The 10,361-nt window shown below is 37.2% G+C and overlaps 1 non-coding gene across 1 annotated transcript; it reads left to right on the top strand.

Moving 5' to 3' along the window:
• The first annotated feature begins 4,263 nt into the window (after positions 1 to 4,263).
• LOC124886186 lies at positions 4,264 to 4,370 on the top strand. Its single transcript, XR_007043272.1, has one exon. It is a non-coding gene; the product is annotated as a small nucleolar RNA R71 (small nucleolar RNA).
• Positions 4,371 to 10,361: the final 5,991 nt, after the last annotated feature.

Here is a 10,361-nt window from a genome sequence, read left to right on the forward strand (position 1 = left end):
CAACCCAATATACTTGGTGTTCCAATTCTACAGAAAGATAACATGCCTTACTATACACCAAGCGATATGGAGATGTTCCAATAGGCATTTTGTACACTGTTTGATATACCGAAAGTGCGTCATCTAAATTCTTCTCCCAATCTTTTCTCTACCCATTCACAGTCTTCTAAAGTATTTGATTAATCTCCCGATTGGATATCTCTACTTGTCCACTCGTTTGAGGATGGTATGTAGTGGAAACATTATGCCTAATACCATACTTAGCACAAAGATCTTGAGCCTGTTGTTGATAAAGTACGTACCTCCATCACTAATTATTGCTCTTGGGGTACCAAATTTGGTAAATATGTTCTTCTTCACAAACTTCAGCACACTCTTGCATCATTAGTCGAACTCGCCATAGCTTCCATCCATTTAGAGACATAGTCAACCGCTATAAGAATGTACAAATTACCTTTCAAAGGTGGGAATGGGCCCATGAAATCGATCCCCCAAATATCAAAGACTTCTACTTCTAAAATATTATTCAAAGGCATCTCATGATGCCTAGATATAGTACCCAACCTTTGACATTAATCATAACTCCTTACAAACGCCACTGTATCTCTAAACAGAGTCGGCCAGAAAAAGCCTGATTGCAACACTTTTCTCGCAGTCCTCTCACCTCTATGATGTCCATCATATGGGGATGAGTGGCAATATTGTAACACCTTTGAGAATTCAACCTCTGGTATACACTTACAAATCACTCCATTTGGACTCTGCTTGAAAAGGTACGGTTCATCCCAAATGTAAGCACGAGAATCATAGAGTAATTTCTTCCTTTGTTGTGTGGTGGTTTTAGGAGGATACACCTTACAAACTATCAAGTTTACAATGTCAACATACCATGGGAACTTAACTGCATCTAATAACAACAACTTCTCATCAGGAAAGTCTTCCTTGATACTCAGAAAGTCATCCACAATATGGTCTCAATTTTCCAGTCATGACAAGTGATTAGCAACTTGATTTTCAGCTCCTTTTCCATTACGTACCTCAAGATCAAATTCTTGAAGTAGCAGAATCCACCTAATTAGTTGTGGCTTTGCATCCTTTTTGTTCACAAGATAAGTAATGGCAGCATGGTCTGTATGAACAATGAACTTGGAACCAACTAAGTAAGATCAAAGCTTGTCAAATGCATATATCACGGTCAATATCTCTTTCTCTGTAACTGTGTAGTTAACTTGAGCATCATTCAACACTTTTCTAGCATAGTAAATTGATCGAAATACCTTCTATTTTCTCTGACCCAACACTACTCCCACCGCAATGTCACTAGCATCACACATTAGCTCAAAAGGTAACTCCCAATCTGGTAGGGTAAAAATAGGTGCTTCTGTCAACTTCTTCTTAAGCTTTTCAAAAGCTTCATGGCAATCAGCCCCAAACTCAAACTTGGCTTCTTTCTTTAAAAATTTCCACATGGGACTTGTAATCTTTGAGAAATCTTGATGAACCATCTATAGAATCCAACATGTCCCAAAAAGCTTCGCACTCTTTTGACTGTAACTGGATGAGACAACTTTTCAATCAGTTCAACCTTTGCTTTGTCAACTTCCATCCCTTTGCATGACACTTTATGGCCTAAGACAATTCATTCCTTAACCATAAAATGACACTTTTCCCAATTCAACACCAAGTTTGTTTCTTCGCATTGAGCTAGAACTTTGTCGAGATTTTGCAAACACTTTTCAAATGAATTACCATATAAGGAGAAATCATCCATGAATACCTCCATAAATTCTTCCACTATGTCTGAAAATATCGCCATCATACACCTCTGAAATGTAGCAGGTGCATTGCGTAAGCCGAAGGACATGCATCTGAAAGTATATGTACCATATGGACAAGTGAACGTAGTCTTCTCTGGGTTTTCCGGTGCTATGCTTATCTGATTATAGACAGAGTACCCATCCAGAAAACAATAATACTTTTGCCCTGCCAATCTATCCAGCATTTGGTCAATGAAGGGAATTGGATAGTGATCTTTACGAGTTGCTTTATTCAACATCCAATAATCTATACATAATATCTAACCAGTCACTATACGTGTGGGAACCAATTCATTATCATCATTGGTCACTACTATCATTCCTCCCTTCTTCGGTACACAGTGCACCAAATTCACCTATTTGCTATTAAAAATTAGGTAGACAATACCACTATCTAACTACTTGATCACTTCTTTTCGAGCCACCTCCTTTATCACAGGATTTAACCTTCATTATTGCTGCACTCTAGGTCTGTACCCCTCTTTTATGTAAATGTTGTGTATGCAAAATACTGGATTAATTCCTAGAATGTCATACATCTGCCAGCCAATCGCCTTTCTTCTCTTTTTGAGAACCGCTATAGCTTTCTTTACCTGTACATCTGATAATCCTATAGACAAAATAATAGGCAAGTTATCTTGATCACCAAGAAAAATATATCATAAGTGAGGAGGAAGAATCTTAAGCTCCAAATTAGGAGCTTCTTTGATTGAAGGCCTGGATGGTAGACCAATTGACCTATTTAAAGGCTCGATCAACACTTTATTTGTCTCAATTACAACCAAATTCATAACCTGGACCAATTCCAATGCTTCCACGTCTCCATACAAATCATAATCCATCAAAGATTGCTCTAATGGATGATCAGACAAAAGTAACTACCAATCAGAAGCAAGATCAATAATCGATATTAAGGACAACTCCTTATATATGGTTGGCAATTTCAACGCTCTGTACATATCAAAAACCTCTACTTTATCGTGCACTCGCATTGTCATTTTTCCATCTGCCACATTAATGAGTGACTGTCCTATTGCTAAGAAGGGTTGTCCCAAAATAAATGGAACAACTGGATCTGCCTCAAAGTCAAAAATCACAAAATCCATAGGAAAAATTAAAGATCCTACTTGCACCAACACATCTTCAATAATACCATCTGGTCTAGCAAGTGACCTATTTGCCAACTGCAACACAATAGTTGTGGGTTTGGGACTCCCAAGACCCATTTTCTGGTACCATAAAGTGGGCATAAGATTTATGCTAGAACCCAAGTCACACAATCCACGTGCACAAATAGTCTAACCAAGGGTAATCTGCAAGGTAAAACTACCCAGATCCTTCAACATCGTGGGCAGTTTATTTTGAATTTTAGACGTGCACTCTTGAGTACGTGCAACTATAGCATATTCAGCCAACTGGTTCTTATTGGCAATAATATCCTTTAAGTATTTAGCAATTTAGGCACACTCTTCAGAATATCAACAAGAGGAAGGTTTACTTGGACTTATTTCAGAAGATCTAAAACCTTTTTAAAACTGGCTTTCTCTTAATGCTTCCTTGCCATTTGAGGAAAGGGTAAGGGAATAGTCTTCTTCTCCAAACAAATATCTTTACTTGCCTCTTTTTCCTTGACTTCCACTTCTGCCTTCTCTTTCAAACTATCAGCAGCAACTATGAGATTATTCTGCTCCTGAACAGTCTCCTTAGTTTGTAGCCACTCCTTATTGTAACTATATTCACTTGTTTAGGATTAGCCTCAGTGTCGCTAGGCAATGCTCCTTGTGGCCTCGTGTTCTGTGATCCTGCGATTTGACCTAACGACAACTCCAGATTCCTTATGAGCAATTATTGACTCTTCAACTCAGCTGCAAACATCTCTTCCATATTACTATTCAAAGCAGTCGTCTGATTATTCTGGTCCATTATTATAATTTGTATTCTGTGCTTGATTTTCAACCCATGAAAAGTTAGGGTGGTTCCTCTAATTTGGATTATATGTACTGCCAAAATTCTGTTAACCCTAATGATTTGTATTCCCCACGTAGTTGACTAAATTTGGATTAACAGAACATACATTTGCTTTATGCTCACTACTTCCACAAACTTTACACCATGAATAAACCTATTGAACTACATTTGCTATGGCTACTGGTTGTGTTGTACCCAACTTTAAGTTGTTGAGCTGAGTAGTCATATGGTTCTACATTGCTGCAATCTGTGCTTGTAATGCAGTGAACTGATCAACCTCCAAAACCCCTGCAACCTTCTTGGGAGCATTCTTTGAGTCTGCATGACAATCAGGTTCCCTTGTGCAATTCGATTCAGCAAGGTATACGATTTTTCATATGTTTTGTCCAAAGCCTGACCCTCTGCTGCTGAATCTAAGAGAATCTTTGTATTAGACTCAAGGCCTTCTATAAACATATGTACCTAAATATTATTTGATTGATGGTGATGAGGATAATTTCTGAGCATGCCCTTGAATCTCTCCTAAGCTTGGTAGAGATTTTCTCCATCTTTTTGTCTGAAACTCAATATTTCACTCTTTAATCGGGTAGTTTTCTGAGATGGAAAAAATTGAATGAGAAATCTCTGAGCATAATCTTCCCATGAAGTGATAGATTGATGTGGTTCGGCATGTAACCATCTCTTTGCTTCCCTAATTAGAGAAAAGGAAAATAGTGTCAATCTGATATAATCAGCATTCACATCTTTAGGAATATATGTATCGCTTATCTCTAGGAAGGTTTGTAAGTGATGCTATGGATCCTCATGTGAGAGTCCCTAATATTCTCTCATAGATTTCAATAATTGCACCATATTTTGTTTCAATTCCCACCAACCTCCTAGTTCAGGCTTCAGAATGCTGTTAGTCACAAGATTCAAAAGTGGAATTGCTACCTCACGAATAGGTCTTGCAATTGGTTGAATAGGAAAAGCTGAAACAATAGGAGCTAAAACATTTCCAATATTTGGATCAGCAACTATAGGATTGCATATTTCCGCCAACTATTCCTGTTAAATGTAGTATTGAGCTCTTCGTCTCTGGTGAAAAATTACTTCTGGTTCTTTAAATGGCTCTACTAACTCTTTATCCCTAGCCAGTCCAATGTTTAGCTAAACCTGCAAAAATTCAGCTGCTAAGATCAAGTTGTTAATACTTAAACTTATTATCAAAAATAAAAAATTAAAGCAATTTACTAATTTTATTTGATCCTCGACAACGGTGCCAAAAACTTGTTGCGTCTCTACGCACATGCAAGTGTACGTGATCGTGTAAGTAATATAATGACCTAGACAGTTAGATATCATTCCCTCGAAGATCAATAAACTAGAAATTTATTCAATCTTTAGTTCAAGACAATTAAGTATTCAGTGCTTGATGGTATCAAGATTATTTTAATTCTGTAAATAAAATATAAATTGCTAAACAAGAAATAATTAATGATGACTAGAGCAAAGCAAGCAACGGTTGTAATCAATAATGAGGACGATTCCAGGGTTGAGTTATTTTGAACAATCATACAATTCACTATTCTTATCACAGTCTAATTGGTTATCGAGTTGATGATTCGCAAGGGTTGATGATTCTCAAGGGTTATGCCATGATCTTGGTCTCCCGACCTCCAATCTTCTATCTATTGAATGTTGTAACCATAAATCCCGCAGAGTTACAACAAATCTTCTAGATTCATGAAGTTGTCTTCTTGCAAGTGAACAACCAAGGCTTCTAGGTATATCCATCCCTATCCTAGATACTAATTCAAATCCCCTATTTTATAAAAGAATAAGAACCTTGCTCCCTAATTTCTTTGTTCTATCCTATGATTCTCCTCCCAGATTCACATAGAAATATAAATTTATTCTAATAGTGGCCAATCATTAAAATAGTAAGCTTAAGAAATTAAGAACAACCCAGATGATAATCCAAAAAGAAACTATGAATAAGAATATTTAAGATTAATCATGTTCTTAGCCTCAACCCCAGAAATAGGGTGTTTAGCTACTCATGTTTGAATTCATCATAAAAAATATGTAATAAATCATACCCAAAACAAGTCTTCAATTAAAGAAATTTAAAAGAATGTTTAAGAACCCTAAAAGAGAGAATTTTCTACTTTTCCGCCGCTGCTCTGCTTCACCAAGTCCCCTCATATTATCTTGGATTTTTCATTTTATAGCTGGGACAAAACTCGTAAAATATTCCCGATTCGTCCACCCGACGCATCGCGCCATGACTTTGATTACTATTTTTCATTAAAATCTAGGAAATCATGGAGCTCAAATATTCCCTTACAATTGTAAAATGCACCCTCACACGACGTGCCACTATCGCGGTGAGCCACTAGATTAGGACAATTGTGAAATAGTCATCCTCCGCAACGCGCTAAACTTTCAGGTCGCCAAATCTGATAAATAGAACTGCTCTGCACTGCGGTGGTTTTGCGGACCTTCACTGTAATTAGACCATTGCTATTTTGTTGATCCACGCGATGCGGAGTGTCTTCAAATGAGGATTTCTACTTTCCAGCTTCCATTTTTTTAGCTTAATTTCACTCCCTTGCATTCCTTCAATCCTTCCATATCGTCGTTGTATCCAATTATGCACAATTCTTCATGATTTTTACCCTGAAAGTACTAATCATTTCCATTAGGCATGAAAAGGAATAAAAAGCTGAATTATAATGAAGAATTCATACAAAAGTTCTTGAACTAAGTCTAAATTTGGGTGCATATTGGGGCTTTGAGCATATAAATATGCCCAAGATCACTTACTCATCTTAGATCTTCTATCAGCTACCACATGAGGAACATACCTAGCCAATTGAGTAAACTTCAAGGAATACTCTTTTATACTCATGTTGCCCTGCTTCAAGTTAATAAACTTTAAGACCTATGCTTCCCTCAACTCCAACGGGAAGAACCTATCTAGAAAGGCAGTAGCCAACACCTTCCATTCTATAGGCCCTGCAATTGCGACCCTATCTACCTTCCACTGCTTAAACTATGTATGATCCACATCCTAAAACTAATAAGCAGCTAACTGAGCACTCTCACTAGCGGTTACTATAAAGAATTCCCATAGATTTTCTTCAGACTTAAATCCCGAATAGGAAGAAGGATTCATTCGGGGAAAGTCTCGAGTTCTAGTTGTTACAGTATTGGCTACTGGGTTGGCCTGAATAATAGCTGGGCGTTCATTCTGAGCTACCATAGAATAGGCTAGAGTGGTGAAAGCTGCTCTGAATTCTACGTGAGAAACACGCTCATTCAGGAAATCTTCCTGAACAGGATGAGGTGCTGGCGGGTTCCCAGTTCTTATTTTGTTGGTATTTTTAGGAAGCATGTTCTATAAACGGAAGGTAAAATTAGATTAGACATAGAGTTTAACTTGAGATCATGCTCACTCGTACGATATGAACACTAAAAAAGGGAACTTTTCCTAAAAATACCTTGTAGCCTCATGTCCATAAGTATGGCGTGCTACACACCCATGCATAAGACTTTACTTGATGTGACTTTTAGACTCTCTAGGACACTGTAGAAGCTTAGGCTCTGCTACCAAGTTTGTAACACCCCGAGTCTACACCTAAGATATCACACGATGCTTACAACCCCGAAGGATCACAAGGTAACCCATGAATAGTACCTGCTATGAGCACTGAATAATAATACTAAAAATATATGTGGAAGTTAGGATGAAAGTGCCATAAGGTTATAAACTAAAAATAAATATTGAATACTGATAATAATACTGAAATAAACTGAACATCTAGCTGAAGTAGTCTAGTCCGAAAGCCTCTAACTGTCTGAATGTGGAGTTAATGGGATAAGTTCCCAACTAACTCTAACTACTGAACATACTAAATCTGCTAAAATGTAGAAATAAAATAATATCCTCAATCGATGAGGACTCACTACTAACTTGGCTACTGATATCCTGAGCTGCTAAGTATGATCAGGAACTCGTGTGTCTGAACCTATGATATAAGCCATCATAGTGCAAAAGAGAGTATACGATCAATACATGAAATGTACTGGTATGCTAAGTGAGGTAAGGATGATATACATGGGTTCATATGCATGAGATGATAACTGACTGAATGAACATCATGAAGTAACTGGATGAGAGTACATAAAAACCTTTAACTACTAAACATACTGAACATGTAATACCACGCATATAAATATACCTCATGTATTTGAGATTATACTGAATCTGAGTACTGAATTCTGATGGCTGAGTAATTGATAACTAACTGATAGTCATGGTTTTGTAGAACTGTCTAAGTTCTTTACTGAATAGTGAGACTGAATACTAAATATTGAAACTGTAACTATAAGAGTTATCATCTAACCGACATAACCCAATTATAGACTGAGTTGGGGTCTAACCTGTGACCCCAGTTGGAAGGATGTTAGCACCTTGCCACAGAATACTAACAATGCTAGATCAACCCTAATATGGCAGGAAGATTCATGAAATATACATGTGATTGCGTCAACCCTAGTATGGAAGGAGAACGACTTACCCTACGCTGGCTACGTAGTTCTGTAATACAGGAACTGCTACTAAGGGTCAAACCCTCCGCTGGAAGGAATGCCCCCTTCCTTGGGTTTGCTCGGTATTGAATCCTACTCCCAACTGAATCGACACTGAACTGGTCACTAGACTGTACTAGGCCTGACTGCACTAACACTGATCATGTTGACTAACTGAACTGGGCTGAGTTCACTGGGTTTTGTTAACTGACTTAGTACTACTGTTCTTGACCTTTACTGGGACTATTCTATAATTGTTGCAACTAAGTAAACAACTAGATTTCGGGTAATAAATACCCTCAGGAATCGATAGCATAATTGATAAACTCATATCATAACTTTAGCAACAGAACTGTAGGTTATCATGCATAATTTACTCATATGGACATTTTATCAAACACTTGGGGAGCATGAATAATGCACATAATAATGAACAATACATAAGCATCATGACTATAACTCAAACTTGCAATTTTAAGTGTTTTAACATGGAAATTACGCCAATCAATAGACATGCTATATTATGTTCATGAAACTTATAATTAAATCTTAAATCGAAACCCATACAACAACACAAACATGAATACAACCCAATTTGCGCATGTAAATCATGAATCTGAAAACTTGTTGTTTTAAAAAGGGTTCTCGAATTCCAAGGGTAGGAGGAAACCCAAGGATGAATACCTAACATACCTTGATTTCTGAATTCGTGGGAATTATGGTGAATTCTTAGGATTTGGACTTGAACTTGATGAAACTAGCGCTTTGTTCTTAAGAGTATTTGTGAGAAAGTGAGTGAATTTTGCCTTAGAGAGGTTAAATTTTGTGTTTTGGCTAAATTAAGTTAGGGGAAAAGGACCTAATTGCCCTTGAAAAGTAGTAATTTAATGAGGAACATGTTCCCAGTGATGCATAAGGCGATGCTCCGCATCGATGGTATCGACGCAATTGCCGACACACCACGTTAATGCTATCAATGCAATAGCCAATGCGATGCGTTGAGATCACGTTGGCTTGCTATTTTGTCCATCCAAACATGACTCAAACGATTTTCAAAAATTTTGAAACTCACCCAAGATGACCTATTGATATTTCTGATCATGAATCGACTTGAAAATTGACATTCTAAGGTCGTAAAAATCGAAAATAAGATGAACCAATTACGAAAGCTAAAATGATTCTAAGTGTTAATACTTAGCTGAATTTTTCTAAGTCTGGGACCTCTTTTGGCATGCTATAAAGGACTAAAATGACTAGGACTTTGTGGATCTGACACTACTGTTGCAACTAGATAGTGCGATCACACACCTTGTTGTGTGATTGCAGCATCTAAGAAACTGGTATGGGTATAAATAGACCCCTTAGGTCATGAATTAGCTTCTCACTCATTCTTGAGAGCCAAAAACCCTAAAATAGAGTGACATCTTAAAAGTGGAGCTTGTGGGTGTTTGGAAAGCTAGATTAACATCTATTTTTTAATTTTCTTACGGATTTAAGGTTAGAATTCACCATTCACTTAATAAATTTCTTGATTAATTTTGTAAAATCCCAAAAATCTTAGGGTTTGATTTATGTAATACCCCATACTTTTTCCTAGCTAATTTCATCTCAATAATGTCTAGTATTAGCTTCTAAATTGAATGATGGTTATTCCATGAGGAATTTTTAAGATTTTCACTTTTTATCATGTGAAAAATTCAATAAGATTTCCATCTATATAAGATTTGCCCAAATTTGATAACCGAGTCAGAAGTTATGACTATTTCAAGATCCTGTCATAAAACAACATCATATTAGTCAGTGGCGCGCTGCGCCACAAGAGGAAATGGCATTTGGAAAATTCCAGTAGTGGTCTGCGATTATGGTGTATCGTGCCAGGCCCAAATTTAGAATTATCCTTTTTCCAGTGTCTTAGCCTAATTTTCTCCACGTTGCACCAAAGTTCCAGGTCGTAAAAGAAGGGACAACGCGATGGCTCCGCGTTACGCCATCCCTCAATTT

Source organism: Capsicum annuum, chromosome 7, assembly GCF_002878395.1.
Source record: "Capsicum annuum cultivar UCD-10X-F1 chromosome 7, UCD10Xv1.1, whole genome shotgun sequence".
Lineage (NCBI taxonomy): Eukaryota > Viridiplantae > Streptophyta > Magnoliopsida > Solanales > Solanaceae > Capsicum > Capsicum annuum.